This window comes from Dipodomys ordii, unplaced genomic scaffold (assembly GCF_000151885.1).
Source record: "Dipodomys ordii isolate 6190 unplaced genomic scaffold, Dord_2.0 Scaffold6, whole genome shotgun sequence".
Taxonomy (NCBI): domain Eukaryota; kingdom Metazoa; phylum Chordata; class Mammalia; order Rodentia; family Heteromyidae; genus Dipodomys; species Dipodomys ordii.
The window spans coordinates 1,224,302-1,250,681 of record NW_012267222.1 but is presented as its reverse complement, the minus strand read 5'-3'; the positions used below and the strand labels follow the sequence as shown (position 1 = coordinate 1,250,681).

Sequence of the window (26,380 nt, the reverse complement as noted above, 5' to 3'; positions counted from 1 at the left end):
AGCACTTTGTGGGGTGAGAGGTACCCCTTGGGTGAGCGCCGGTCCCTAACATGGCTGGCAGGCCTACATACCCCCTCCACAAAATGGGGGAGGGTTCTAGGAAAACCCAGACCTGGCTGAATCTCTTGAGATGATGTTTAACTTAGGGAAGCTTCCTGTACAGAGACAGTCTGATGCCATGAATATTCTAGAAGAATCCCTGCCTTGGCAGTCTGCAATGGTCTATATCGTTCATCACGGCAACCCCAGGACAAGGTCTAGCCTGTGGAGCAGTGTGACCGGTGAGCAGGGGCCCCCTCCCTACCCCAAAAGCAACTCAAGGTGGCCTTCAAACTCATCCACCTGTTCTATGCAATATTTAAAACCCACTGGCCAATTCAGGCAAAGGCATGGGACAGAGCTTGAACATCCCAGTAACGGTGAGACTGTAGGGAACGGGGGTGGGGGGTGGGGAGGGGATGTACTGGTCCCTGGCTGGCCGTGGGACCCTGGCTGGCCATGGGACGTTCAGTTCTAGGACTCTGGAAGTGACCGATAAAAGAAGAGTCTGATCAAGACACGGCTTATCCTTGGCTCTGAGTCTGCACACGATATGAACACGGCCTGTTAGCCGTGGTTTGAGCTCACTCTTTAGGGGACTTGCTATTTCCAGTGCACTGATTGGGCCTCCGGAGCACACAGCCCACTGCACTTGATTTGGTTCTCCCATAAGGCAGGGCTGTGACCCTCTTCATAAATCAAGGGCATGAAGCCTAGAGACTGAACAACTTGCCCCATAGCTAGTTGGGCCTAGCTGGAAAGTGCCTAGACAGACTTCATTCTCAAACAGCATCCTGACAGCCCCCCCGCAGAAAACAGCTGCAAGGGTGACCTGATACTAAATGGATCGAAGATCTTAATGTAAGACTGGGAACTCTGAAGGTGCTAAAGGAAAACCCTCAAAAACAGAGACATAGGGAACGAGTTTCTAACTAGAAAACAAACATACGTGAAAAACGGGATTGCATCAAATTAAAAAACTTCTGCACAGCAAATGAAAAAAAAAACACACACTCCAGATTCAAATGAAAACTTATAGGGTAGGAAAAATCTTTGCCAGTTACCCAGCAGATAAAATATTAATATCCAGAAAATATAAAGAGCTCCAAAAAGTATACAACAAAGCATAAGTGATCTAATTAATTAATGGGCAAACGAACTGCATAGATACATCTCAAAAGAAATACAAATGGCCAATGAATACATGAAAAAGTGTTCCAGAGTCTTAGCCATAAAAAGGAAATGCAAATCAAATGATCATTGAGGTTCCATCTCACCCCACATAGAATGCCATCATCAAGAAAACAAACAAAAAATGCTGATGAAAATATGGGAGGAAATGGCTTAACACTGGGGGTGGGAATGTAAGTCCATGTAGCCACTAGAGAAGGCAGTATGGAGTTCCTTTAAGAAAGTAAAGGTAGAACTACCATACCCTACTATACCACTTCTGTGCATGCAAGATCAGAAGGAATAAGTCAATATTCAGGTTTATAGCAGTGCTGCTCACAAGAGCCAAAATATGGAATCAGGCTAGGTGCGTACTCTCTGATGAATGGGCAAACAAAGGTGGTAAATGTACACAATGGAAAACACAATTCTGGCATTTGCAGAGAAATGGATGGAACTAGAAATCGTGTCAAGTAGAATAAGACTGAGAGAATCAAATAGCTCATGTCACTTCTCATATGCAGAATCTCGACGTAAAAATTAATGGCAAAAGTATAAAACAGGTTCTGTATACAATATATAGGAATGAGGAAGGAGAGAGTATGGGGAAAGTGCGAATATACTTGAAATAGTCTATAAACAAGTATGAAAACAGAACAACAAAACCTGTTGAAATTGTTCAAAGATGTGGAGAGAGAGGGAGTGAAAAAAAAAGGCTTAGCATGTAATGATACCTTGCTTGTGTCCAGCAGAAGAGATACGGGATGTAGATGGATAAATAAATGTGTGAATAAATAGATGGATAGGTGGGTGAGAGCATGGATGGATGACAGAGTGGATGGATGGGTGGATGGATGGATGAGTGGGTGGATAGATGGATGGGTAGATGGATGGGTGGATGAATGAGTGGGTGGATGGATGGATGGATGGGTGGATGGATGGATGAGTGGGTGGATGGATGGATGGGTAGATGGATGAGTGGGTGGATGGATGGATGGGTGGATGGATGGGTAGATGGATGGGTGGATGAATGAGTGGGTGGATGGATGGATGGATGGGTGGATGGATGGATGAGTGGGTGGATGGATGGATGGGTAGATGGATGAGTGGGTGGATGGATGGATGGGTGGATGGATGGGTAGATGGATGGATGGATGGATGAGTGGGTGGATGGATGGATGGGTAGATGGATGGGTGGATGAATGAGTGGGTGGATGGATGAGTGGGTGGATGGATGGATGGATGAGTGGGTGGATAGATAAATGGGTGGATGGATGGATGGGTGGATGGATGGATGAGTGAGTGGATAGAGGAGTGGGTAGATGGATGGATGGGTAGATGGATGAGTGGATGGATGGGTAGGTAGATGGATGGATGGATGGATGGATGGATGAGTGGGTGGGTGGGTGGATGGATGGATGGATGGATGGATGGATGGGTAGATGGATGGATGGATGGATGAGTGGGTGGATGGATGGATGGATAGATGGATGGGTGGATGAATGAGTGGATGGATGGATGAGTGGGTGGATGGATGGATGGATGAGTGGATGGATGGATGAGTGGATGGATGGATGAGTGGGTAGATGGATGAATGGGTGGATGGATGGATGAGTGGATTGGTGGGTGTTTGGTGAATGGATGAGTGGGTGAGTGATGGATGGATGAGTGGGTAGATGGATAGGTGTATGGATGAATAGGTGAAGAGATGGAAGAATGGATGGGTGGAAGAATAGGTGGAGCGATGGATGTGCAGACAAATGAACATGTGGATAGATGGCCAGATGAATGAGGACGGATAGACGGGTGTATGGATGGATGAATGAATTGGTGGATGGGTGGATGGATGGAGAATAAATCTATGGGTAGATGGCTGGATAAATAGGTGGATGGATGAATAGTTGAATACATGGATGAGTAGACAGATATGTTATGGAGGAAATTTCTCTTATTTTTGTTTGTCTAGGTGGTACTGTTTTTTTTTTAACTCAGGGCCTTAGGATCCCTTGATTTTCTTGTTCTATTGGTGTTCTAATACTTGAACCATGACTCCAGCCTTGCTTTTATCTGATTACCTTGGAGATGGAGATTCACAGACTTTTCTGCCCAGGTTGGCTTTGAATCATGATCCTTCTGGTCTCAGCCTCTTGAGTAGCTGGATTAAAAGGTGTGACCCATGGGCACTTGGAAGATTTTTTCCAGTATACTATGTGGTCCAGACTGACCTCTAACTCACAATTCTCCTCCTGCCTCTGGCTCTCGGGCGCTAAGATTGTCTGTGTGTGTCACCAACATCTGATTGCTGATAGCAATTCTTATGTATTTCTTGTGCTGTACTAGGACTTGAACTCAGGGCCTGGGCACTGTCCCTTAGCTTTCTCATCTAAGCTGTACTTCTAGCTTTTGGTGGTTAGTTGGAGATAAGAGTTTCACAGACTTTCCTACCTAAGCTGGATTCAAACCACAATCCTTAGATCTTAGCTTCCTGAGTAGCTAGAATTACAGGTGCCTGGCTTCTTTTTTATATAGTGGAAATACCGTAGAGAGGGGTTACAATTACATGGGCAAGATAATGAGTACATTTCTTATCAAGCACTGTTGCCTTGTTTGTTTCCCCTTCCCATCTCTTCCCTTCCCCCCCCCCCCCATCCCCCCATCCGATCCCCCCCCCCCCCCACCAAAGTTGTAAAGTTCGTTTGTCAATATAACTTGTACATCTCATTGTTGCAATGGGCCCACCTCTATCCCTATTTAAACGATTTGTTTTTTCCCTTCCCCTTCACAAATTATACCAACATCAAATACAGTGAAAGCAGGGGTTATACCATGGGGGAGGGACATACAAAGCAACAAAGAAATCATCTTATAAATATGTTAGAAACAATCACATGAAAGAAAAAAAAAACATTCAATACTTATCTTGAGGTTCATTTCCCTAACATCAACTTATCTGACCTTTTCTACTTGACTCAGACATATACTAGTTATTGCAAATAAGGGAAACCATGGGACCTATGTTTCTTTGGGCCTGGCTTACTTCACTTATATGGAACCAACCCAGATGCCCCTCAGATGAATGGATCAAGAACATGTGGTATATATACACAATGGAATTCTATGCCTCCATCACAAAGAATGACATTGCCCCATTTGTTAGGAAATGGAAAGACTTGGAAAAAATTATATTAAGTGGCTTCTTTCTTAATGGAAAAGCTGGAAGTCAAGACGTGCATCCCTCCCTAACTCTTTCCCTAAAGATAGAGCCTGTTAAGATGACTCTGGCTCGCCCCCCTCTTGACTCTGAATGGTTACATTAGAAAGGATGTTGGGCGCTCTCTCTCTCTCTGAAGCAGGGAAAGTTTCTCCCCTGCCCTTGAGAGACAGCTCTTTTCCACCCTCCTTCCCAGTGGGTGGGGCAGCGGGTAGCACTCCGGGCATGTGACCGCCATGTCTGTGACTTTTGGGGTCCAGCCAAAGGCCTGCCTGGGTCTCTGGGTCTCAAGGGAGCTCATCTCACTTGAGCTTTTTTTGGACACACACACACACACACACACAAGATCCTAGTTTTCTATCTTCTGGCTCTTCTTTTCCTTTTCAGACCCAAGTAGGGAAGAAGATGATATTCAGATTATCTCCCTCAGAGACACCCAACCAAGTTCCCCTACCCAAGTGCCTATAAATTCACATGAGCTATGAATGTCCCTTCACCTTGGGATGGGAGAGGGGGAGGAGTGGAGGGGGGACAGTTGGGGGAGATCCAGGCCACTGGGCCTACAGAGCTGTTTGGAGGGAGCAGGTGCAGAGGCGATTCCTAGAGAAAAACGAGCCGTTTTATTTCCAGCAGGGGATTTCTGGGCAGCTACAATTCTGTCGAGGGACAGCGCCCCGGTGCAGCTACCTCAGAGGAAGGGTTCGGGCGGGCTGCCTGGAGCTCACGGACCAAACCCATAGGCTAGCTTGGGGAGTGACTGACTCCATCATGCTTCTGTCCTTCTGCCTTTGAAACATCCCTGTATCCACAGTGATTCTCCCCAGCCCTGAGTCTGGGCCTTGACAGGAACCACGCCGCCCTGGTTTCAGTAGATATTGGTGGGAGGGGCGGCCAGCCCTACCTCCATCCTGCCGGGCAGCCCGGGACTCTGACTGCCCTCAGCCCCCAGGCTCCCTGGAACTTACCTCACCCAGTCCCAGACCCAGAGCCTCCAACGCATTGTGCCTGTTACTAACACAACAGATGAACAGCACCGAAAGGACAGTTCTGCAAACATGCCAAATATTAATAGTAGTTGATCACCTGTATATTCCCAACCCCCCACCAGGGACCTCATCCAGAGTAATGGGCCCCAGCGACTGGCAGAGCTGGACTTCCATGAGAGCCAGGGGATGCCTGAGAAGGTGGGGGAGTCTGGGTGCAGGCCTCTCTGAGACACCCCAAAATTGCCTGATGTGTGGAAGCATCCCCATAAAGACTCACCCCTTGACCGGGCCCCTTCCCACGCGCACCCATCCTCCTCGCAAACACTGCCCCCAGCGTGGCCCTTCTTGGCTGATGAAGGGTTGGGATCAGAAGAAAACAACAGGGCCTCCAGCTCTGGAAAAATCTCCTTGCAGTCTCTTGCTTCCCGTGCTAATGCCTGGAACAGCCCGTGTTCTGACTCAGTACCTGAGAGGGATGCTGTGCATGTATCGAGTTGTAAGAGACGCGTCGAGGAGGGTGGCCGTCTGAAGACTGAAGCCAAGATGCAAGGGAGACGGCCTCAAATCAGGGAATCTGTGGGGCTCCCTGGGAGCTAGGAGAAGCAGGAAGGGTTCACCCCAGAGCCTTCCTGAGGGAACACAGCCCTGCTGGCATCTCGACCATAGAGGTCTGGCTTCCAGAAGTGTCAGAGAGTATGTTTCTATCATTTTAGGCCACCCAGCAGTCCCAGATCACTGTGAGAAAAATCCACAGCTGGCGGGGCTGACAGGAGGGGCAAACACCTAACCCCCCGCCACCTGACTGTCCACAGCGCTCCAAAGCAAGCGACAACCAACCCATTTTGCAGCTGAAGAAGCTGACACTTCAAGAAGATGAAGAATCAAAGGAGCCCCTGGTTAAGGGGAGCCCCTGGGATTCCGGGGCATCCTGCGGCCGTCTGTCCCTGGTCTCCTCAAGCTCCTAACTGCCTGTGGCCACGCTTTGGTCTACCTCAAGGCCAGTTCTCCTTTCCAGGCACCAGCCTTGGGCTCAGAGAGAACAATGTCTATCCAGATATGAGAGCAAGGCTGCCCTCCTAGCCTGCTTCTACTTGAGGGCAGCCCAAGCCACAGGGCATCCGGGGTCATCCAGGAGCCCACAGCCAGCAAAGGCCCCTCCTCATCCCACAGGTACACCTCACCAGCAACCTGAAGGGGGCCCTTCGCCAGAGCTATGAAGGGCTCTGTCCAGCTCAGGCCACCTGGCCCTACTTAAAGCTGATGCATTATTCTAAGGCGATTATTTGTCCTGCAAGGCTCTAGGGACAGCGAGCCCTTCTGCTGCCTGCATCTTCCATTTCCTGGCCGCCTCCACCGCCCCGGGCAGGCACTGAATGACTTGCAATGCCTCCGTAATTTTTATCAAGCCTTGTTCCTGGTAAAAAGCCTCTTTGTTTCAGAGAGATGTGATTTGGCCTTTTTCTTCCTCTCTTTTATTCCTTGGTTAATATACCACTTCCCCGAGCCCCGGGGGCAGAGAGGTAGCCTCGGATTGCTCAAATCTCACTGTTTTTCTTCTAAATCACAGCAAGGCTCCCCGGACCTGCTAAGCACTATCTGAGCTGGCAGGCTGAGTGGGGTGCCCTCCTGAACCCTCTGCCTCCCGAAACTGTCCACGCTCAGCCCCTCCAATTTCAGGAGGGAGGGTGGCTCCCGCACCAGCTCCCTGAGCCACCACGCATCAACAACGCAGCCAACAAGGACAAGCGAAAGGAAAGAAAGTGAGACTGGTGCGTCATAGCAGAGTGCTGGCCCAGGCATGTGCCATGCCCGGAGTCCACACCAAGCAGAGAAAAAAAAGGGTGGCAAATCGCATGTAACGTGGAATCTCTACCATCTCAAGCTGTGTGTGCGTGCACGCATGCGTGTGTGCACGTGTGTCCAAAATGGGGCTGGAACTCAGAACATGGGTGATGCCCCTTCGCTTTCTCACTCCAGGCTAGCCCTCTACCCATTGAGCCGCAGCTCTGCCTTTTTGGAGTCTCATGGACTTTCCTGTCCAGTCTGACTTCCAATCCTGATCCTCAGATCTCAGCTTGGATTACAGGTATGAGCCACCTGCTCTGTCATCTTTACCATTTTTTATTTTTATTTTTGTCGGTCGTGGGGCTGGGTGCTATCCCTCAGCTCTTCAGCTCAAGGCTAGTGCACTACCACTTGAGCCACACCGCTACTTCTGGCTTTTTTTTGGCTTATGTTATGCTGAGGAATTGAACCCAGGGCCTCATGCATGCAAGGCAAGCGTTCTACCAGTAAGCCACCTTCCCAGCCCCTCTTCACCATTTTTAACTGGACAATTCAGTAGCATGAAGCACATTTAAATTACAGTGCACCTCACCCTGTCCCGAACGCCTTCATCTCTATTACTCTGTCCAAGTTGAATGTTCATTTCCATTCCCTGCCTCCCCTACCATTCCAGTCTCTGTCCTTACCATGTTGACGGCTCTAGGGACCTGATAGGAGGGGCATCATGGGACTTGTCCCGTGACTGCTTTATCTCACAGCACGTCTCGTTCTCGAGGAGCCCACGCGCAGTAGCGTGTGTCAGAACCGCCCTCCTTTTCAAGGCCCAGTGATATTCCATGGCACAGACGGACCACCGCTTTCTCTACCACAGCCGCTTCCAGCTTTAAAATACTGTGAACAGCGCCGCAAGGGTCAGGGTGCGCCCGCATTTCTCTGAACTCATGGGGTGCTGTTATCCCTACAAACCCGCGGGGATGGGGGATGAGGGCTCTGGTAGGCTCACTCACCAAAGTACAACCTCGTCCTGCCGGCAGCCCGAGGTTGGTGCCCTACCGCTTGAGTCACAGCTCTACCTCTGGCTTTTTTGGTTAATTGGAGGTAAGAATTTGACAGACTATCCTGCCCTGGGTGCAAAATCCTCAGATCTCAGCCTCCTGAGGAGCGGGGTGACAGGTGTGAGCCCCAGCGCCCTGCTTCTCGCTCCTATGGCCCCCCTGGACATTCATCCAGGTTTGCTTTGGGCTTCAAGTCCTAGAGTCCTTCTGGTAATGGGAGGCAGGGCCCATGGAGCCCAGCCTAGCCAGAAGGGACCTGAGAAGGTAGGACAGGAGGTGGAGCTGGGGGCGAGGACCCTCTCCAGCACACACACCGCTTTCTGAAAATTCAGGTTTGGTGGGATATGGGTGAGAAAGTTCCCCGAGCCCCTGCCAGAGGCCACATCTGCCCACTGCGGGGCCCGCGGGAGACCCAGCTGCCCTGGGAGGCGGTGTCCTACAGGGTGCGTTCAGAAGAGAGGCAACGTGCCGTGAGGGTGGGCGGCACTACGCCCCGCAACCTGCCTCGGCCCGGGTGGGCGACGCGGTGGAGGAGCAAGGGGTTAAACGCCGAGCAAACGTGGTGAGGACTGCCACCAAACTATTTATAGACACGTTTATCTCCGAAGTCCCCACCAGCCGGGCCCAGGCCGGAGCGAGCCAGGCTGAGGGTAAACAAACGCTGCCTGAACTAAAGATGGCTGGAGAAGGGCGTGGAGTCCCTACCCTCTGCCTGGAGCCCACTTTCCCAGGGAGGGGCCCGAGGGGCTCCAGGGCTTGGGGGGAAGAGGTGGGGATCCTGCTGGGGCTGGGGGGGGATGTGGAGTGGCTGGGCTTGATTGACACAGCGAGACCAAGCACAGAGAGGCAACAGTGGCCTCTGGCCTCTGAGCTTCTTCCTCTGCTACAGACAGATGTTCACTACAGACAGTGCTAGGCCTGACGCTCCCAACAGCCCTGGCTGCTTGGAAAGTGCGGGGGGCGGGGGGGAAGGGAGGGGGGAGGCACCTAAGGGGGCAGAAGAGGGGGTGGCCAGCCTGGGGGGGAGGAGCAGCTGTGTTGCTGGTGGTGGACTGGGGCCTTCACCTCCTCTTGCCCCTCCCAGGCACAGCCTCTTCCAGGCTCCGGCTCACCACTGGCCGCCCTGCCTGAGTGGGGCAGGGGACTGCAGAAGCTGAGCCCCCTTGAGGTACAACACCCACGCCCCTCTGCAGCCAGAGCGGAGGGTGGGGAGCACCAAGATGTCCCCCTGGGGGCCTGGTGCTGCCCTGTGGGGGGTGCCCAGGGGCACCTCCTTCCAATAGGCTCTGCTCTCCTGCCCAATGCTGCCCGGGGGTGGAGGGGGGCCCCAGGAGATGAGAGGTCATCCAGGAGCAACCCACAAGCCAGGGATGCTCCCCGGGATCTGCGTGCATTCAGGACAGGGTGCGTCCTCTGCCCGGCACCCAGAGCAGCCTCGGGAGCTCGGCCACTCCGCCTGAAAGAGCTGCAGGTGATCGGCCACCCCCGGACCTCTGGCCAATTCGGCCCTAATAAAGACGTTTACAGTCTTAACCATCAAATAAAGTGCTTCACTCCATGGAGCTCCTCTGCCCTGCTCAGCCGCTCCGCAGCTTCATTTAGCAAGCCAGTGGTGAGGGGTAAAAAAAAGAAAGAAAGAAAGAAAAAAATTCATTAATTTTTATTAACAGGGAGAGCCATTTGTTCCCTGTGACAATATTTGACTTGTCGAAATGATTTTCACCTCTGCCACGAGGTGGGCGCTGGTCCCATACATCACCCGATTACTCGGAGCACGCCGGCCGCAGTCATTAGGCAGTGAATTAACGACAGTCCCCACCACTATTAATCACCCTGACAAAGGCGTTAGCTCGCCGCTGACCCGAGCACGGTCCACGGACACAGCAGCCAGGGGAGAGGGCTTCCCACCGGGGGAGGCGCCTGGGGCCTGCTGGGCACCTGGTCCGTGCCAGCCTGCCTGTCTCCCCTCCACCATCTTGACGGGATGAGCGGAGCCCAGAGGCGGCAGCACGGAGCCCAGGCCCTGCTTGGCCAGGGTCACGGGCGCTCTGATTTTCTTCGTTGATCGACCATTTGTTTTTCCCCCATGGCCACAACTATCTCTAATATACACAGTCCTCCCTCCCCCCCTTCCCCCGCCCCCCCCCACCGTCCTTACTGCCCAGCCCAGGAGCCAGGCCTGTTATGATTCTATTTTATAGGTCAGGAAACTGAGGCATGGAGAAGTCAGAACCTTCCCAAAGTCCTGAACAGGTCTGGGGTGCTACTGGGGTTCAAATCCTGGCCTGGTGAGCCCCATGGCTCCCCAGCTCGGCACTTACATCTCCTGTGCGGGGCCCAAAAGCCTGGCACAGGAGTGGGAGCTGGGCCCACTAAGCAAACCCGATGTTTCCGAGAACATTCGATGGCGCTGAGCTGTCTGAATGGCAGGACCTTAGGGATCAAATCTTCATGAAGTTCGGTTCCTCCTAAGGCCCCCCACCAGATCATGGGCTTTGATAAAAAGGAAGAGCTTCCTCTCACAACAGCCCCGGGCTTCCCCAACCAGCGCCGGGCGCCAAGGCTCAGAGAGCAGAGTGACAGGGAGAGCGTTCTGGGCGGGCCCGTCACTCACCAAAGAAAGCTCGCGCGCCACGAACCCCCGGAGCAGGCCTCACAGAGATGAGAAGTCACCCTCTCCAGGGTCAGAGCCCCCCTCGCTGGCCAGGCACCCCTGTCCCTGGCATGGCCAGGTGCTCTCTGCTGATGGGGGGACATGGCAGAACCGCCTGGCTCTGGGATTCAGCTGGGAAGGACGGTGCCAGCCAGGTCCGATTGTCAGGGGACTCGTCACAGGACATGAGCAGAGCACTTCCCAGGGCACACCTGCCGTAGGACAGCAGAGGCAGGTGACCACGCTCCCCTCATTCCCTGACAGAGTTCCACCATTCTTTCAGTGTGACTCTCATTAATCACCTCTACCTTTTAAACCAGTGTCTTTGACTTAACCCAGTCCTCAGATCTGGTCTCCCTGAGTTGACGGGGTGAGGCTGGTGGAGGTTTGGAGGTGGCAGGGATGTGGGGAGGGGCGCGGAGACGAGGAGGACCCTCCCCGTCCATTTGCCTTCTTTCTCTGCATTCTCATTTTCTATGCTTCAGCAAATTTCCTAATTTTCCTCATTAGCAACTAATTTACAAGTCTCGGCCATCTTTCCACCTGTTCCTTTCACCGAGGATGTCGTAAGACGGGAAATAACCACTTGCTCACTTGTGTGAGGGATACCGGTACCCAGCTTCCCAGAAAGCAGGGGCCCGGCTGGTCCCGGGAGAGGGGGGAAGAAGGCGGTGAGAAAGGGGGTTCTCCATGGGAGACCATTTGCCGAACCACACCGGTGCATTTAAATGACCCCTGTGAGCAGCACCCCAACTTCCGCTTTGGGGCCTGGGCCCCACATTCACATCCCAGAATGGCCAGAGAACTGAGGGCAGCTCCAGCTCCCCCCTTCCCCCCGCCCCGCCAATTCCAAGGTTGGCCTTAGGTGGGGTGTTTTTTGAGAAATTCCTCTCACAGATGGGCAACCGTGGGCTTGGTGCATAGGCTGAGGTCACCCCAGAAATCCCTTTCCCCTTGTTTTTCTCTCCACAGCACTGCTGGGAATGTCTCTTTGTCAAAAGAGCTCACTGACAGTGGTGTCAGTAAAGCAGAGAAGATATAGGCCCAGTCGAGTCTGTCCTGGGCTGGCTGACTCTGTCTCCTTAGGGTTCATTCTGGGGAGGGTGGGGCAGAACTGGGGGGCAATTTAAGGCATGCCTCCCCCCACCCCAGCCCCTGATGTGGTAAGCTGGGATGTGGGTCTGGAGGTCTCTGGGTGTTGCGTCCATGGCTTCTGACTGTGCTGGGCACAGAGCCAGCAGCTCCCAGGGCTGGCTGTCCACTTTGGGTGGGCAGAAAAGTCTCAGGGCCTCGTGCTTGGTAATTAGGTGCTGTACCACTTAAACCATGCTCCCAGACTGGGCTTTAATGGTGAAGACCTTGGGCTCACTCAAAACAGCAAACAGCCACCTACCCTTCTTCTATTCAGCTGGCACATGCCAGGCGACCCCACCCTGTGGTGTGGGAAGGCTGGGCCAGGGCTGGCCAGAACTAACTAGCCCATGAAATGGAGGTGTTCAGGGAATGTCCACCTCATGATCCCTTTCCTTTCTTTTTTCCTTTTTATTTATTTGTGTATTTATTTTGTCAATCATAGGGCTTGAACTCAGGGCCTGGGCGCTGTCCCTTAGCTCTTGCTCAAGGCGAGCGCTCTACCACTTTGAGCCACAGCACCACTTCCGGTTTTCTGGTGGTTCCTTGGAGATAAGAGTCTCACAGACTTTCCTGCCCGGGCTGGCTTTGAACTGTGATCCTCAGATCCCAGCCTCCTGAGTAGCTGGTATTACAGGCTTAGCCAGCCACAGATGCCATCTTTGATTCCCTTCTTTTGAGACCATCAATGAAGCCTTGTCCTGGGGAACAGGGCACCCCAAGAAGGCGCCCGAAGAAAGCAAAGGTCTACAACAGCAGCTCTTCTCCAGAAAGACATCTAAGCCCCCAGGGGACGTGGGGCTCATTCCCTTTCTAGAATTGTCCACACGTACTCTATAAAGGACCTCCAAGCAGTGCTCCACAGCCAGATGCCTGGCTCCCTACGGCTGGCAGGGCCTCACGGTGTCTGTTGAGTAGCATGGTGAAGGCCACATCCAGGTGAGGACCCCGGAACAGTGAGGCTCTCTGCATGGTGAGGACCAGAGCCTGCTCCCAAGCGGCCCTCTTCCGGGCTGCTCTCGTTACCGCCTGCATCCCTGGCTTGGTTTCCTCTGGTAAGTGGAGGCTCTGGGAAAAGCTGTGTTTGGAGACCTGGGATTTCCTGGCCACAGATGAACTTCAGCCAAATGGAGGCTGGGGCCCAGAAGGGCTCCGCTGCCGCCGTCCGCCTCTTCGCGCCAGCAGGGCCCTCTCTGGGGCACTGCTCAGCTTGCATTTTGCTGGGAGTTCCACCGCACAAGCAGTGTGGCAGAGGCCGCCCAATGCTCATGCTGGAGAAGTGGCCCCGAGAAGCTCTGCTCCGAGGACCCTGGCCCTCCCGTCGCAGCCACAAGAGCCACGTCCACGTGTGTCCTCAGTGCTGGGCCTCTGGGCACAGATGGGGGAGGAGGGAAACAGGGGTGTTGGCAGCAGGCAGGACAGCGGAGACCACGCCTTGTCCTCTGGGAACAGACACATGACCCGGCATGGGGGGAGGGCGTGGCCCATTGGCTCCCAGAAAAGACCACTGACTAGGAGTTAGGGTCAGCGCCTGCCCGCATCCTCATACCCCACCGGGGCCAGGTACTTTTCTGAGAGAGGCATATGTGGGCTCAGTAAGCAGAACCCCACAGCCGCCTCATTTCCCAGGCACCTACCCACCGCAGCCCCCTGCCCCGGGGCTGCTCCCGCAAGCACGGCAGCACGGCGACCTCATTCCCTCACGGGTCACCTCACTTGACCGGGCCTCGTGTGAGCCACTCGCCTGCCGCCGGCACTTAGCTAGCAATCTCTCACGCAGCCAAGCCGCCCTCCAAACCCGCATCCACCCCAGAGCTTTCTGTCCGGTCAGCAGCGCCTTCCCATTGCAACACAACTGAGCCTAACTGGAGGTCGGAGGCACAGCTTTCCAGCCCGGGCCTTCTCACTCAGCCAAACCCCAGCTCCCGGTGCCCAGCCAGCCACCGCCAGCCCTGAGAAACGCACTCTGGAGGCGTCGGTGCAGCCTTGCAGGCTGCCGTCAACTATGTTTTCAAAAAGTAGGGATTCGGATGTGAAAAGCTTTCCGTCGACAGAACCGTGTCTTCTCAAATAGCCCATTGCGCCCCTGGCCAACTGCAGACAACCTAAAATTATTTTAAAATCATTTTTTGAACCTTAGAAAACCACAAAAGCGGAACAGCACCTCTGTTTATCGTGTTATACCTGTGCTGCTGGCCGGACATCTGAGTTGTACAAAAGCCACAGGGCAGAGGCTCTGGAAGCCTGGCAGCGACGGGCCCTGCTGGGGGCTGAACTGTGGTGCCTTGGAGTCCTAGGGTGGGGTTCTGACCCCCAGCACCTCAGACTGTGACCACCTTCCTTGGAACAGGGCCCTGGAGGCGGTGGGAGTCGGCGTCCCATGAGGTCATCTTATGATTGTAGCACGGGCCCTACACTCACATGGCTGTCTGCATGAGAAAAGACAAATTCAGACCCAGCCCCACACCGAGGCACAACCCAAGACCCTGATATAGTGGCGGGGGGTGCTTCCATAAGACAAGGCTTGCCAGAGACTGCCAGCAAACCGCCACACCCCCAGGCAGGAAACTGAGTCACACTGAGCAACACATCAGAGGACACATCAAGCTTTTCCACTCGTGTCCCATTTCCCCAAGCCTTCTAGAAATGCTGGGGCCCCCAAACATTCCTGACACAGCTCTGCTTCAACCCTTGACCCTTGACCACCAGCTTCTGGCATTTCTTCTACGGTAAAACAGGGAAAACTCAGGCGAAGACACGGACTGGAGCTGCAAGCCCCACGCTCCACCGGCGCGGGTCCTCCTGGGTAGTTGGCTCGCTGCTGTCAATCCTAAATTATTCACTTCCCGGGAGCAGGGTCATTTTCCGAACCAAATCTCTTACAAAGCTGAAGAAAGGGACGTTTAATAAACGCATAATGATGGTGATGCGGGGTCCGTGACCTTGACCAGGGGGAAGAGACGTGAGCAGGCCAGCGGCTGGGAGGCTGCTGGCCACAGACTCTCAGAGGGGCTTCGAGGGGGCTTGCTTCCCCACGCTAAGCTTACATCTTAACACACAAGCCCCCAGATCCATCAGGACCCGAAGCAGGAAGGAGGCTGCTGGCCAGGCAGGTCGGGGTTCCTGTCTGCTGGGTACGGAAGCATTTCCGGGGGGTGAAGAGGTTCTGGGGGTACAGCATACCAGTCGACCTCAGAGCCGCCGGGTTGCACGGGACCGACTCCGGCGTACATATTCTACTGCAATTCACACCAGAACAAGCCCTTCTTAGGGCTGGGATTTCCCACCCAGCCCTTCTTTTAAAATCACCCCCCTTCCCTTCCCCACCTGGGTCAGATGGCTCCCCAGGCCTCTCTTCCCCAAGGCCCCATCCTGCAACAAAATGATGCAGGGCACTCCCTGCGTGGGCTGGGGTCCCCAGGCCTTGGGGGCACAGGAAGGGAGCGGCTGGCAGAGATCCCACGTGCTCCAGCAGCTCGCGACAAAGTGCCTCCCGAGAGGGGCCCGGTCATGTCACTGGAACACAAAGGGCACTGCCAAGGAAGCGATTTTCAACCTAATTGTTCCCGTTCCTTTTGTTAACCGTCTTCAGGGGCACCAGGGAGATCTGCTCAGCTCACAGAGCGAAAATCCACTCTAAGATGATGCACGGCCCAAGACGGGGCCACTGGCACCTCACCTAAACAGGAGCCCTCGTGGGCGGCGTGCACGTCTTTGTGGGGTAGGTTAAAAACAAATCCCTGCACGGTCTGATATTTCCAGAGAAAACATGGCATGCTCCTTCCCCGCCTGGGGCGTGCTGGGGTTGGGGCCATCTTTGCTGACCGGCTTCTCGAACAGCCAGGCGGGTATGGGGACACTTAATTGTGGAGCCCGTTTGCTGGCAGGAAGCCCTACCTCGTCCAGCGGGCAGCCAGCATGATAATGAGACAGTTTCTATGGAAATGAGCTTATAACTATTCATTTTCTCCCCATTGCCGACCCATCCACAAAGAGGTTTTTCCAAAATGACCCCCGTTTTCCTGCCCCCCAGCATCTCCTCACGCCACTGCCCGGCCCGCTAATCAGCTCGAAGAGAAAAGGAAAGAGGAAATGCCGTCCTTTGACGAGATGTGGGAAACCACCTCAAGTTGTGCTCCGTGTGGTTGTGACCAGAAAACAAAGAACCCGGGCCTGCTCAGGGCCAAGCTCCGAGGAAACTTTTCCTGAGCACTTGCGAGCGTGGCCTTGGGTTTTCTGGTAAGATCGAGTGCCGCTCTGCTAGCTTGGGTGAGACTCTGAATGTGATCTGTTCTGCTGACACCTACCCCGCTGGCCTCCTTCCTGCAGCCCGCCCTCACCCGTCAGCTGCTCCCTCGAACCCGTGTGTCCTGGAAACAGCAAAGAACCAGGGCAGGGGCTCAGTTTAGGTCACCCCCCAGGCTTGTGAATGTTGGAGAAAGACACGCGTAACCGTGGCGTTGCCACTTTCTCTGCGCTCTCTGTACCTTCACGCTCTCCAAATGGTTCGGCAGTGTAGTCATGGATAGAGGAACCTAGGAGGAAATCCTCAGGCCGGTGGGCACGCTTCCTCGCGCTCATGCACCCCCCCTCCATCTTTCACCAACTGTGTGGCCTTGGACAAGGTGGCTAACATCTCTGAGCCTCAGCAACACCTGCTGGGAGAGGCGGGAAAGGGCGCCCTGCCAACTGCAGGGGGCAGAGGTGGTACCCTGTGGTGGCTGCAGATGGTACGTGGAGCAAAGGCCTCTGGGGTGGGGTCGCTACCACAACCCGGAGACTGTGGCTGTTAGCCAGGGTGCAGCTCTGGGAGGCCCCGGGACCCCCGATCCAGGCCCTGTCCAGCTGGAGCCCAGAGGCGCTAAGCTCTGTCCATTCTTCAGTCCTGGGGCTCTCTGTCCTCATCCCTAAGGTCATTGCCCCCCAATAGTGTGATGCAGCTGCTGGGCACGCGGGAGGCGCCCCGGGGACGCTTTGTGAGTCCGTGAGGGGCAGGTGACAGAACGCGACGTCTTGGGCCGATGCCATCAGAGCGGCTGTGCCCTGGGACCGAAAGCGCCGCTGCATGAGGTCTGCAGTGGCTGGTGGCTGGGCGAAGGCTCTAGCTCTGGCCGTCCTGCCTCCTCGCCCAGATGGTACAAGGACAAGGACCCCCGTCTCAAAAGGAGGTCCCCGGGGGCCGCTCCCTGAGGGTCACGGGCCAGCCTTTTGGAGCAGAGCTGGGGGCTGGGTACCCCCAGCACCGGCTTGGGGCCGGGTCAGGCAAAGAAGAGGCAGGGGATGCTTGCTTAGCTCTGAGCCCCTGATATACAGCAGGTGGTCGCTCGGAGTACACGTGTTCACGTGGGCCTGGGGCCCGACACGCCCCAGGACTCCCTGTCTCATCTGGCAGCGTGAGTTTGGATGGCCACCTCTGACCCTGACCGGGAGCCCTCGGGCACCCTGGCCAGCATCTGACCTTGGCAAAACTGCTCCCTGGACGGCGATCAGGTAGAGGCCCTGGACGTCCAGTGAGGTTCCTCCTTCCAGGCCGGCAGGCCTGTCCAGGTTCCTATGCTGAACCCTGACTCCAGCTCCTCACAAGTCTCTAAAGAGGTCGTCATCGTGGGGGAATGAGGTCATAGGTGGGCCCAATGGGTCTTGTATCCTTGTGAGGGGAGGGGTGGCCATGGGTCAACCACCTACAAGCCTCAGAGCAGGGCCTCAGATGAAGCTGGTGGTCTTGGGCCCCTGGCCTCCGGAACTTGTGGAAAAGAGACTCACATTGCTTAAGATGCTCAGTTTGTGGCACTTCGTCACGGCAGGCTGAGCAGATGACATGGCGCGCCTCCCAGGAGCAGCCTGGCCCAGAATGAATGCACAGCCACAGACAACAGGAACTGGAGGTTGGGGCTGTGGCTCTCAGCTCCTTTGGGTCCAGCCTCCTGTCTGCCGCAGGTACCCCAGTCCACAACCTCTGGTCATGCCTCGGGGATATTTCAGGCGCTCTATCCAGTTTAAAGAAAAGTAGTCAACAAAGGCTTAGCTCAGTCTTCATAAAGCCGGCTCACCTTGGTATGATCAAATTGTAAAAGCATCACTTGCTCTAGTCCTGAGAGTCAGAGGTACCTGCTCAGCACTTATGGAAAATAGCAGTTTTAAAATTCCAACAATTCATCAAAAATAGAGAAATAACCATGATTTAGGTATAGGTGGGGGAAAGACACTATTTTGAATAAAATTTAATTGTCTCTTTAAATAATCACAACATAAATGAAGAGAGGAAGCGGGAAGGATACAGTCATAATATCTCATGCAAATCCTACGAAACTAGGAAAATTGAGGTGAGGGGTTGGGTTGGGAGGGATCAGAAAGAATGATCAAGATGTATTTTATTTATAAGCTGATTTGTAATCCCATTATACTACTATTTTTAAAGATAATAAAAGCTAGTTAAAAATAATAATTATCACACACATTCAGCTGAAGACAAGTTCTAAAATTCAAATTAGATCTAAGTCTCCCTGAGGAAAAAAAATCACTTCTTATGAAAAGTCTGCCCAGTGTTCTCTCTAAGATGGTGGGATGTGAGATCTTCATTTTCAGAGCCTGTGTCTGTATTCTTTACAACAGGCATCCATCCACTGTCTTTCTTATGCACACCTTTAAACAGTTTGCAATGTGTAGGTTGCAGAAGTACAGCCTCCGGCTGGGGCAAAAGAAGAGCTCACTATCTATCTCTCCAGAAATGAGCAGGGCTGCTGTTCCCAGAGCCGGGCAGGTCAGGTCCCACCCACCCTGGTGTCTCTGGCCAGCTGGGTGGCCAACTGACTCCAGACCCAGCAGCTCAACTTTCTGGAGTGTCCCCTCACAGATGACCCTGCCCACCAGGGTTCTTCAGGAGTCAGGTCACAAGCCATGATATTCCAGCCACAAGTAACCTGCACTCCCACACTTTTCTAGAATCTACCACCGTGTCGTCTGCAAATGGATCCTTTCTCATCTGTAATCCCTTTCCTGCCCAGGACCTTATCCTACAAATAACGGGGTCCAGCCAGCCTCAGTCTACTTCCAAGGAGACATCAACCCTGGGGAGGTTGGAGGGTTCGACTGCCAGATAAAATGCCATAAATGTAATGCATACAGTTGAATAAGCGCAATAAATACAGTAACATGCAGGCCGCGTTTGCGACATACTTATACTAAAAGATGATGGGCTGTTTATCTGAAATTCAAAGTTGACTGGTTGCCCCGGTTTTCATCTGCTGAGCCTGGTCTCCCTCCCTGAGGGTTTGAGCCTTTGCCTCCGTGCACTCGTGGCTGGGTGGGATTCCTTCTCTCTCCATGCCAGGCTCTGGGAACACAGCAGGCTCAGCCAGACAGGGGCCCAGGCCCCAATTCTGGGGGGCCGAGTCGTTATAGCAAGCTCCAGGCTCCCTGCTCACCCCCAACCCCAGGCTCTGTCTACTCATGGAGCCTCACCAGGGGGTCGTGTGCAAGCCCCACAGTCAGCACTTCAAGTGTCCTTGGGTCCCTGCTGCTAACACTATGAGAACCCAGGGCGGCGTGGGACACCCACCCCGGCCACACAGCTGGTGAAGAGACCCAGACAGAAGCTGACCACTGCTTCCCTCCCAGCTAAAAGCAAGCCTGAGGCGTGACCATGGTGGTGCGGGAAGCAAGTCCCAGCACAGGCTGTGAGGTGCTGCCTGCCAATCAGGAGCCTCATGGGGAGCCCTGCCCAGAGCTGAGAGGGCAAGCCGCCTTCCGAGAGGCCACGAGAAAAAGGTGCCTTTCCAGAGAGGGGGGGGAGAGAGGGAGAGAGGGAGAGAGACAGAGAGACAGAGAGAGAGAGAGAGAGAGAGGGAGAGAGACAGACAGAGACAGAGAGATAGAGAGAGAGGGAGAGACAGACAGAGACAGAGAGAGAGAGGGAGAGAGAGAGACAGAGGCAGAGAGAGAGAGGGAGAGAGACAGAGAGACAGAGAGAGAGAGGGAGAGAGACAGAGAGAGAGAGGGAGAGAGACAGAGAGAGAGAGGGAGAGAGAGACAGAGAGACAGAGACAGAGAGACAGAGACAGAGAGAGAGGGAGAGAGAGACAGAGGCAGAGAGAGAGAGAGGGAGAGAGACAAAGAGACAGAGAGAGAGACAGAAAGACAGAGACAGAGAGATAGAGAGAGGAGGGGGAGAGAGGGAGAGAGGAAGAGAGACAGAGAGAGACAGAGAGACAGAGAGAGAGAGGGAGAGAGACAGAGAGACAGAGAGAGAGAGGGAGAGAGAGAGACAGAGACAGAGAGAGAGAGGGAGAGAGAGAGGGAGAGAGAGACAGAGACAGAGAGAGAGAGACAGAGAGATAGAGACAGAGAGACAGAGAGAGGGGGGAGAGAGGGAGAGAGATAGAGAGACAGAGAGAGGGAGAGAGACAGAGAGACAGAGAGAGAGGGAGAGAGAGAGAGAAAGATAGAGACAGAGAGACAGAGAGAGAGGGAGAGAGAGACAGAGACAGAGAGAGACAGAGAGAGAGACAGAGAGACAGAGAGAGAGGGAGAGAGACAGAGACAGAGAGATAGAGAGAGGGAGAGAGAGAGACAGAGACAGAGAGACAGAGGGGGGAGGGAGGGAGGGAGGGAGGGAGGGAGAGTTTGAAAAGTACAACCGTTGCCTTCAGGAGAGGTACAAAACCCTTCTAACCTAGAAAAAGCATTTGCTCCTCCTTTGGGGAGCTATTGGCGTGGGTTCGGTCCATGTGTCTTTTGGATGCTAGCTACGGACTGCTATAAAATCCAGCCAGAAAAGCAGAAAACAGAGGGGTTGTGATAGAAAAATAGCTTTGATCACCCTCTCACAGAACCATCTTCCTAAAAGTCAAAGCGATCACAATGAAAATTCAAGAGTCCATAGCCCAAACATATACTCGGCCCCACCGCCTGGGAGCTTACAGCCAGCTCCATCTGTTGCTCGGGGCAGCCCGGACCCTCATTCTATCACAGCTCAAAGTAGGTTATCTGAATAAATGGAGAGGAAATCAACTAGATATATTAGCACAGTGGGATATTTGTCATCCTCTCTGTCCTTCCTCTCCCAAGAATATCGGTGATGAATTTGCAAATGGTCCTGGATTATGACAGAGCTGTTTTCTTTCTTCATTATTTATCCCTTCTCTGCCCACCTCGATTAGAGGCCACAGTGACAAATGCACAAATAAAAGGCAAAGACAATATTTTAGCAATGTGTTGTAAATCTCCTTCTACGCATTATTAATTTAAAAAAAAAAGTCCATTACATCCAACAGCTTCTGAAGAGGAAGACAAGGGTAAGCATAAGAATGGCTTCTGCCCATGAGGGTCAGAGAAAGGAAAAACAAAATCAGTTCCGTCCCTGAGCGGAGGTCGGCTGGTCTTTTCAACCAAATCCTGAAGCCTTTCAGCCACCTCGCTTTCATTTAAATAAAAGACCAACACTTGCTTCCCCCAAACGCAAGCCGGGTTTCTGCAAAGTAGAAGACGGCGCCGTTTGAAATTATCTGATTTTTCAGGAACTGCAAAAGCAGATGAGGCCCGATGGTGCTGGGGCGCTGGGTCCCTCCTTTACCCTCCCCGGGGGCTCCTGTCAGGAACAAGGGGAGAGGAAGACGGGCGGAAGGTGCTGGCCCCACAGCCGTGGTACAAAGGGCCAGGCCCCTTTCTTCTCCCAAAGAGATCTCGGAAACACAGGCTGGGCTGCATCAGCTCAGACGGAGGGCGTTCAATGGGGGTCCCGGGGCAGACGATCCAGAGCAGAGCTGGCACGCTGCAGCCACAGCCCTGCAGCCTGGGCTTTCTTTCCCTCTGTTTTCTTTTCTTTCAAAACCTCCAATAAAGGAGGGCAGACTCCTAAGTTCCAACAGCAGCCTTAGCTGGCCCTGGAGCCGTCAGCCAGGATCCTACCAGCTCTGGGCACCTCTGGGGAGGAATCCCTTCCAGAACCTTCCTTGGGAGCTCAGGAGGGCAGGTAGTAGCTGCCAGTATGACCCTAGGGAAGAGCCCCTGGTGGGTGGGGGGCAGCAGGTCCACTCCAGCCCCCAGGCCAGCCGGGAGCCCACCTGCCCGCGGTGTTTAGCATGGGACTCCTGGAGATCTGGGTTTGCTTCTCCCAGGGCTGAGGGAATGCGTGCAGAGAAGCCTCTGGAAAAGCTGGTTTCGGGGTTTTGCTTAGGTTTTTATTGCTGTTTGGATTTTTTTTTGCCGTTGTTGCTGTTTTGTTGGGTTTTTTTAAGACAAATTTTGAGTTTCTTTTTTCTGTTGCCGAAACTGAGGTCTTCTCTGTGTGAGCAAAGCAGCTTTCCTGGCAGCTTCTGGAAACGCGGCCCCTGCCCTGCTGGGCACCCCAGACCCACGCATGCCCCGAGAACCCCTCCTCACCTGGCCTCCCCCGAGTACCAAGGTCTTCTTGACCCGGTGAGGGACAACCAACAGCCTAGCAGAGACTGGAATGGGGCCTGTGCTGGTGGGGGTGGGGGGGTCAAGAACACTGGGGAGCCCCAGGGGGCCGTGGGTACAGAGGTGGGGAAGGCAGGAGGAAGAGCAAGCTCCTTCAAGCCAGACTCAGCCATGGTCATGAGACCACGGGACACGGGAAGACAGGACCGGAGCCCCACTCCTGCAGCCCTCAGGGCTGCCCTCAGCCCCCACCTCCAGTCTGGACAAAGCTCCCACCAGCATCCTTCACCCTCAGGTGCCAGGCCATTCCAATAGTGTGCCAGAGACCACCACGCATCAGACGGCTCCGTCCCTGGAACCAGTCACTCTGTTGGTATGAGCGCTGCCCCCTCCCACCCCGCCCCAAAGTGTCCATCTCCCCACCCCCCCTCCCTGGAGAGCGTGCCAGCCTGCAGTGACAGCCCCGTCAGTCCATTTAGTGACTCAGTGGTGGATTGCTCGGCAGATCCTAATGACTCACCACGGACCTGGGCCTGGCAGGTCCCGGTGACAGCCCAGCAGCACACACAGACAAACTGGCAGAGCCCAGTGGGACCGTGGCTTTAAAATCAGCAGCTCACAGACAAAGGGCTGGAGGCCGGATGGGAACGGGAGTGAAATCCCTGCCTGGGTGGATTCGACTGTACTTTCTGTTCATCAGCCTAATTGCTTCGGGAGTTGTGGCTTTTTTTTTTAAAAGCCGGGCATGCAAAGGAAGCCCTTCTCCCCCTGCCCCCCCAATCTCCCAAGAACGCCTTAAGTCGAAAGTGGCCGAGTCTGGATCCCAAAGTCAATATGCACATATTCATTTGAATTTTGTAAGACAAGTACTGTGTCTTATTAATATAATTGCCGGCTACTGAAACAGTGTATTGACTGTATTTTCTGTGTCACTTTGGGCTTCTCAATGGTGCGGCAGTGGTGTTCAGCTGGTGTTTCCCGGGCGCAGGACCGTGAGGCAGCGTAGATTAAATGTGTACTTGAAACCCCCACTTAAAGCCCTGCTAATCATTTTTTGATCCAAACAGAACTGCCTTTTCCGGAAGGGTAGATTGGGGTTCTTTGAGACCAAATGGTAGCTCACAAACTGTTGGCAGTGTCGAGAATCAACCTCCAAAAAGGTTCTCGGCAATCTTCCTTGTTTTGTTTTCCACGTAGCGAGCGATGGGCCGTGCCACACCAGTCCTGCTCCTGTCCAGCCCGGGGTCACCCCTATAATGAGGCCCTGCCAAGGGTATGTGCAGCTTTTATCTTTTTTTTTTTCTTTTTGGCGGGTCATGGGGCTTGGACTCTGGGCCTGGGCGCTGTTCCTCAGCTCTTCAGCTCAAGGCGAGCAATCTACCACTTGAGCCACAGCGCCACTTCTGTTTTTTTTTGATGCCTCATTGGAAATGTCTCTCACAGACTTTCCTGCCTGGGCTGGCTTTGAACTGCGATCCTCAGATCTCAACCTCCTGAGTTGCTAGGGTTACAGGCGTGAGCCGCCAGCACCCAACCCTATGTACAGCTTTTACGCCAGGCCCACCAACTGCCAACCCCACAAGGTGTGGCGGGGCCAAGGGTCCCCTCCCAATTTCTGCTCCTAGTATCTGGACTGAGCACAACACAGACTCCACACGCAGGCATCCCATGTGCTCTCATGCTCAAGCACAGACAAGCACACGTGAACACACTCGAACACACCTAGATGAAGACTAGGGGCCAACCAGGTCCCCTCACAGACAACCCTCTTGCCCCAGCCCACCTGGTGTTCCGTGGGCTGTGGCCCAGGAACAGAGTGAAGCAGAGGGGAGGAGAAAGCCTGCAGATCCTGCCCCGTCTCCCACTCAAAGAAGAAGAGGAGGCCGCTTGAACACGCCTGGGAGGCTGGCTCTGGCCTGCTGGCGGTTGATCTCAGACCTGCTGTTAGCTTCCTGGACACCACACTGATCGGGGTCCTTGAGGAATGGCCTCTCCTGGTGGTGCCTGGAGCCTGTCTTCCAGTCTGGGAGGGCGGGGGGGGGTCGGAAGAACAGCGGCTGGGCAGGGCTGAGCCTCCGGGACCCCTCCCTGCAGCCCGATGACGAGGACCACTCGGGATTCAGGGCATGACCCCTGCATCTCAGATGCCACTTCTGAGTCAGGCAGGGCTGCAGGGTTAGCCTCACCACGGGGCAGGCGCGAGGTAGACAGCCTCATAGCACTGTCCTCCAGCACCAGTGACCTCTGCTCTTAGAGAGCCCTGGGGAAGTGTAACTCCTGAGAGAAATCTACTCGGGGCTGGAAGGGGCAGCACAGCAGCTGAGAGGCCATTACTCTTCTAAGCTTCTCTTTTTCCTGAGATGAGGATCTAGCAAACAGCACCTGCTCCGAGGATGAGGAAGCCAGAGAATAGATGGAAAGTAAGCAGGCTAAGGTACTCAGCAGGTCTCTGTGGATGGGTGAGTGGTAGGTGGGTGGGTAGATGGATAGATGAACTGATTATAAAGACAGACAGACAGATTTATTGATTAATTGATTGATTGATTGATAGGTGGGTTGGTAGGTAGATGGGAAGATGGATGGGTGGATGGGTTGGTGGGTGGAAGGATAGATGGATAAAGATAGACTGATTGATAGGTGGGTTGATAGGTAGATGGATAGATGATGGATGGGTGGATGGATGGATGGATCAATGGATAGATGGATGGGTGGATGGGTGGATGGATAGATAGATGGGTGGTGGCTGGATGCATAGATGGATGAGGGATGGATGGATGGATGATGGAAAGATGGATGATGAAGGAATGATGGATGGATGGATGGATGAGTGGATGGATGGATGGTTAAATATGCTCTGCCTCCCAGATCAATAGCTTTGCTTTCTGGGTTCCAAATAAACCAACAGAACATTGCCCCAGGTCTGCAAGGATCTGCAAGGATCCTTCGCCCACCCCCTCCCACACCAGTACAGGAAGCTCCAAGCCAGAAAGAGGACTCAACACAAAATCCATGCACAGCCAAGGTCTGATTCTTGGATGGATCTCACTGAGCATGAAGCCATGAGAAGAGCTGGGGTCAGAAGGCAATCAGTGCAGAAAACAGGAGAGGAGCCCCACCTACCCAGACCCTCTCTGGGGTGGCTTACATTTCCATGTCTAAGATTTAAAACCCACTGCTCGCCATGTGGAAGGTTCTCCAGAGACTGTGGAAGAGGGCGGGCCTGACGTGACACTAGCTCTGCCGGACGGGGATGAAAGGTGAGAGGGGGATTCTGGCCTAGACACATTTGCCTGGATGGATTCCACCAGCCAGCACAGCTGGGCTGTGTCTTCTGCAGGAATGAAGACTGCGAGTGACCTCTGGAGAAACACTGCTGGTCTAATGCATTCCTGGTGGCTCAAACAAGCTGGCCGGAGCACGGGCTGTGGTCACCCCAGGACAGGGGCTGTGGGGCAGTTAGCTAGCCTCCTCAGAACTGGTCTCTGCTAGGCCCTGGCTGAGCAGCCTTCAGGCTGTACTGGACACAGAACTGTTTCCTCTAGCCTCTGTGGACCCCTTTGGCAGCAGCAGAAGAAACAGACACATGCAAGGGTTAGAACGTTAACTCTTGGCTCTGTAGCTAGCCAAGGGCCCTGCCCAGATCCCCAGCCTTCATTTACAGCAGAGTAAATAAATCCTGGTGGTTTTCATGCCTCTCCCAAAGCTACTCCTCTAGTGGACAGCTGCTACAGGCTTGCAGGGGTTCGTATCGGCACTGGTTCTCACAGGTTAAGGAGGGCTCCCCTGCCCTGTCCTTCATGGCTGGCGGAGTTCACTGGCCTCATCATCCTTCCTGAGGAAGAAGCTGTGGGTTCGAGGCTTTGGCTCTCACCTAAGTTCTGTGTCCCGGGCAAAGCTGCCCCCTGCGACTGGACCACAGGCGGAGGCTGGCCGCATCTGTCCACCTTGCCCG

At 54.0% G+C, this 26,380-nt stretch overlaps 1 protein-coding gene across 1 annotated transcript in view; it reads right to left on the bottom strand.

Moving 5' to 3' along the window:
- Positions 1-16,603, bottom strand: part of Prdm16 (PR domain containing 16) — a 221,611-nt gene extending 205,008 nt beyond the window's left edge. The window contains exons 1-3 of the mRNA XM_013033142.1: positions 16,596-16,603; positions 7,614-7,618; positions 3,308-3,311 (exon numbers count right to left, since the gene is read on the bottom strand). The gene's annotated coding sequence lies outside the window, so the exon portion shown is untranslated. The remainder of the gene's footprint in view (positions 1-3,307; positions 3,312-7,613; positions 7,619-16,595) is intronic.
- Between the last annotated feature and the right edge of the window lie 9,777 nt (positions 16,604-26,380).